This window comes from Hylobates moloch, unplaced genomic scaffold, assembly GCF_009828535.3.
Source record: "Hylobates moloch isolate HMO894 unplaced genomic scaffold, HMol_V3 SCAFFOLD_18, whole genome shotgun sequence".
Classification (NCBI taxonomy): Eukaryota; Metazoa; Chordata; class Mammalia; order Primates; family Hylobatidae; genus Hylobates; species Hylobates moloch.
The window spans coordinates 73,926,117-73,932,116 of NW_026652293.1; positions in this window are offsets into that span (position 1 = coordinate 73,926,117).

Consider the following 6,000-nt stretch of genomic DNA (forward strand, 5'->3'; position numbering starts at 1 on the left):
ACTAGAGAGATATAACTGGAAATTTGAAGAGGCAACATTCCAGTGAAAAAGGAAGAGTAGAGGGTTGATCCTGGGGGAGAGCCATTGTTCTCTCTAAAGAATCTGCCTATTTCTGAAGCTGCATGACTTGGGAGGCTGTACAACTCAGCAGAAGTCATCCTAGATGCAAAGCATTGCTTTCTGCAGTCCTACTGTGATATCGATATAAAAATTGGAGTTCAGGATTTGCTGAGGGTAAGACCCTCAGTGAACAGAAGAAAACACTAACAATATATCCCAGGATTGTAGATGAACCAAAGGAAGACAACCTTTCAAAAAGTAAAACATGCATATGTGGGAAAAAATAAATAAATAAAACATAGTTTTGATTCAGCACAGCTTCTGGGGTTAAATTACAAGCCCCTCTGTATATGCCCAGCAGAGAGAAAAGATAATACCTCTGGAGAAATATTAACTGGAGCCTCCACAATTTTTTTATATATAATGTCTGCCTTTAAGTAAAAACATTTACTAAGCATGCCAAGAGACAAGAACATATGATTGTAAGCCAAGAGGTAAAAAAGACAATAAACAGATCCAAAGGCAGTCGAGATAGTAAATTAGCAAACAAGGATTTGAAAGTAACTAGCATGTGCAAGAACATAGGCATATGGAGAAAATGGATTGAAAGATGAAGACTTTTTTCAGAGAACTGTAGTTTATTTAAAAATTACATTTTATAACAGATCAATAAAATAACTAAAATTAAGAATTTTAACAAGGGTGTTAACAGCAGTTTTAACATGGCAGAAGGCAAGATGACTGAACTGAAAGAAATATCTACAGAAAATAATCAAATAAAAACACTGAGATGAAAATGAATAGGAAATACAGAAAAGGATGGAAGATACTTGTAGAGTACAGTGAAAAAGGGATGGGAAAAGATATATTAACACAAATAAAAAAACTGGAGCAGCTATATTAATTTCAGACAAAGCAGTTTTCAGAGCAAGGAAAATTATCAGGGATAAAGGGAAGCATCACATAATGATACTCTTATGTTTTCTTCTCTTCTCCAAGAAGACATAGCAATTCTTAATATATATGCACCTATCAAGAGAGCATCAAACAGCATAAAACAAAAACTGATAGAATAGCAAGGAGAAATAGAAAAGTCCATTATTATAGTTGCAACTTTTATACCCCTCTACCCATAAATAACAGATCCAGCAGGCAGAAAATTAGTAAGAATGGAGTTGAATCAAACAACATCATCAATCAACTGGATCTAATTGATGTTTACAGAATATTTCGTCCAACAACAGCAGATACACATTCTTTTCAAGCTCATGTGGGACATTCACCAAAGTAGATCATATCCTGGTGCATAAAACACACCCTTCCCAAATTTAAAAGAATAGAAATTACCCAAAGTATTCTTTCAGACCATAATGAAAATAACAGAATGGGAGCTAGAAAATCCCAAAATATTTGGAGGTTAAACAACCCACATATAAATAACACACAGGCCAAAGATAATCCCTCAAGAGAAGTTTAAAGGTATTTTGGACTAAGTGAAAATGAGAATGCAACTCATCAGCATTTGTGGAATGCAGCAAAAGCAGGGATTAGAGGAAAATTTATAGCGCTGAATGTACGTATTAGAAAAGAAGATCTAAAAATCATTAAGTTTTCACTTTGGGAAATAAGAAAAAGGAGAGCATATTAAATCCAAAGTAAGCAGAAGAAAAATAGTAAGTATCAAAGCAGAAATCAGTGAAATTGAAAATAGGAAATTAATAGAGAAAAACAACAAAACCAAAGCTGGTTCTTTGAAAAGATCAGTAAAATTGAAAACTTCTAACCAAGCTAACCACAAAAAGAGAGGACACAAATTTCTAATATCAGAAATGAAAGGGGGACCATCACTACTGATGCCACAAATATTTTAAAAAGATAATAAAGGAATATTATGAACAATTCTAAGCCCACAAATGAAACAATTATTTGAAAGAAACAATCTACTAAAACTCATACAAGAAGAAATAGATCATCTGAATAGGCCTGTATTTATTTTATTTATTTATTTATTTATTATTTCTTTGAGACGGAGTCTCGCTCTGTCACCCAGGCTGAAGTGTAGTGGTGCGATCTCGGCTCACTGCAAGCTCTGCCTCCCGGGTTCACGCCATTCTCCTGCCTCAGCCTCCCGAGCAGCTGGGACTACAGGCGCCCGCTACCACGCCCAGCTAATTTTTTCTATTTTTAGTAGAGACGGGGTTTCACTGTATTAGCCAGGATGGTCTCGATCTCCTGACCTCATGATATGCCTGCCTCGGCCTCCCAAAGTGCTGGGATTACAGGCAGAATAGGCCTGTATTTATTAATGAAGTTGAATCAACAACGTATAACCCTCCAAATAGAGTGCAACCAAGCCCATATAGTTTGACCAGTAAATTCTACAATATATTTAAAAAATAGATGCTATTGATTATCTACAATATAGTCCAAAAAAAATAGAAGCAGAGGAATACTTCCTAACTCATTCTATGACACCAGCATTACTCTAGCATCAAAACCACACAAACATATTACAATAAAGGACAATTAAACTAAATATGGAAATCCTTAATCAAATTGGGAGATTTTAACACATTCCTTTTTATAAGTGCTAGAATGAAAAAATAAAATAATAGTAACAATATGGAAAATGTGAACATTACATGCTTCACATACAGATAACACCATACTCAAGAATGAGAGAATACACGTATGCATTTACCAAAACTCTTCATACGCTGCTTCAGAAAGCAAGTCTCGGCACATTTCAAAAAACTGAAATAATTGAGATTATTTCTGTAATTATACAATAAAGATAAAAGTCATTTTTAAAAAGACAACTGGAAATCTCCAAATATTAAGAATATCAATCAACATACTTCTAAATAACATATAATTCAAAAAAAATTAAAATGAATATCAGAAAATATTGTGAATTTAACTTCAGTGACAATAGAACACGACAAAACTTACGAGATAAAGCAGAAACAGTGCCTGCAGAAGGAAAATATGTAGATCTAAATATATGTATTTAAATATACATTAAATATACATTAAATACATGTGTATTTAAATATACCAAAAAACAAAGCCAGAAAATAATCTAAGAATTTATTACAATAAATAGAAAAAATAACAAATCAAAACAAATAAATAATAAATAGGCTGGGTGTGGTGGCTTAAGCCTGTAATCCCAATACTTTGGGAGGTCAAGGCAGGAGGATCACTTGAGCCCAGGAGTTCAAGACCAGCCTGGGCAACATGACAAAAACCCATCTCTAAAAAAAATACAAAAAATTAGCTAGGCATGGTGGCGTGCTCCTGTAGTCCCAGCGACTTGGGAGGCCGAGGTGGGAGGATCAGTTGATCTGGCAGGTTGAGGCTGCAGTGAGCCATGATTTCACCACTGCACTGCAGCCTGGGTGACAGAAAGAGACCCTGTCTCAAAATTAATTAATTAATTTAAGAGCTAAAATCAATAAAATGAAATCCAATGTACAACAGAAAGAAAATACAATTCAAACTACAGGGTCTGGCCAGGCATGGTGGCTCGTGCCTGTAATCCCAGCACTTTGAGAGGCTGAGGCAGGAGGATTGGCTTGAGGCCAGGAGTTTGAGACCAGCCTGGCCAACATGGCAAAACCCCATCTCTACCAAAAATACAAAAATTAGCCAGGCGTGGTGGTGCACACCTGTAGTCCAAGCTACTCAGGAGGCTGAGGCAGGAGAATCACTTGAACCCGGGAGGTGAAGGTTGCAGTGAGCCAAGATCCTGCCACTGCACTCCAGCCTTGGTGACAGAATGACACTCTGTGTTGGAAACAAAACAAAACAAAACAAGAAACCTGAAGAGGCTCTAGTAAGACCGATGCAAAAAGAAAAAAGAAAAAGGAGACAAAACATGAATTACCAATATCAGGAATAAAAAAGAAAACATTACTACAGATCTTATAGACAATAAAATGATAGTATATTATTAACAGTTTAAACCTAATAAATTTGACAATGAATTGAAAACAGTCCTTGGAAAATAACAGCCACAATCATAAAACAATTACTAAAATTGAACTTGTTATTAAAATTTTTCTCGGAAGAAATACACAGATGTAGATGGTTTTATTGATGATGTTTTTCAAATATCCTTATTCTATTAGTCCATTTTCACACTGCTGATACCTGAGACTGAGCAATTTACAAAGGAAAAAGGTTTAACTGGATGTACAGTTCCATGTGGCTGGGGAAAAAGGTTTAACTGGACTTACAGTTCCATGTGGCTGGGGAATCCTCATAATCATGGCAGAAGACAAGGAGAGCAAGTTACATATACATGGATGGCAGCTTGTGCAGGGAGACTCCATTTTTAAAAATTAACAGGTCTCGTGAGACTTATTCACTATCACGAGAACAGCATGGGAAAGACTTGCCCCCATATTCAATTACTTCCCAAGGGGTCCTTCCCACAACATGTGGGAATTCAAGATAAAATTTGGGTGGGGACACAGCCAAACTACATCAAATATGGATATGCCATATTTAAGGCATAAATATGGATTGCCATAATAATGCCAATCTCGCACAAAACATTTCGGAGATGAGAATAAAAGGAAAATACCCCCTCCCCCCCACTGTTTTGAGGTCAGCATTAACTGAATACCAAAATCTCACAAAGACATTACTAGAAAGGAAAGTTAGGGTCAGTGTTTCTCACGGATAGATATCGAATCTTATTTTTTTTTTGAGACGGACTCTCGCTCTCTCGTCCAGGCTGGAGTGCGGTGGTACAATCTCAGCATACTGCAACCTCTGCATCCCAGGTTCAAGCGATTCTCCTGCCTCAGCCTCCTGAGTAGCTGGGATTACAGGCACCTGTCACCATACCTGGCTAATTTTTTTGTATTTTTAGTAGAGACAGGGTTTCACCATGTTGGCCAGGCTGATTTTGAACTCCTGGCCTCAGGTGACCCACCTGCACTGGCCTCTCAGAGTGCTGGGATTACAGCCGTGAGTCACCATGCCCGGCCTAGATATCAAATCTTAAACAAAATAGGAAAATAAAGTCCAGTGATACGAAACAAAAATATATCACAAAAATATTGGGTTTATTACAGGAATGTAAAAGTGTTTTGAAATTCAAAAAGCAATCAAGATAATTCACTACATTAACAGAAAAAAGAAAAATTAAATGATTTTGGTAAAGTCAGAAAAATAATTAAAATTCCAACATCCATGAATAATAATGATGATAATAGTAATAATAATAAGAAAAACTCAGCAAACTAGGAAGAGAAGGAACTTCCTTCAACCTGAAAAGATACACCTACAAGAAATCTACAACAAACATCATAGTTAATTTTGAAATATGAAAATATTTTCTTCTAAGATCATGAGTAAGATGAAGACATTACCCTTGTAAGAAACGTCCAAGTCAAAGCAATAAGGCAACAAAAAGAAAAAATATATATATAAGGATGAGCAAGGAAGGAATATGCCTCTCATTAGGTACAGACAATGTGATTATATCTGTAAATACAAATGAATTCACAAACCATTAGAATCAATAAATGCATTTAGCAATATATAATTAATACATATATTTACTTCACTTCTGGGAGTTAAATGCTAAACATGGTCTCTGACTTTCCAGAATCCTATCACACCCATTGATAGAAAGGAAGCCAGTTCCATGCCAGCATCTTCCACTCTCAAGCCTGGCCTCAGAAGAAAGCACCACCAAGGTTTGGAAAGACCCTGCTTCCTCCCCTCCTTCACCAGCACATTCTTGATTGCCTTGGTGAAAGGAGCCTCCAGACTTTCCTTGGGAAACTGCCAAGTGGTAGGTTTTGGGTTTTACGTACAAATCCATCCTAACACTCCACATTCATGAGCCATCTGACTCTTTCTTCAATCTTAGGCCAGGGAGATTCTGGCATCTCCATCCTATTAATTCTAGCCCATTGCCAT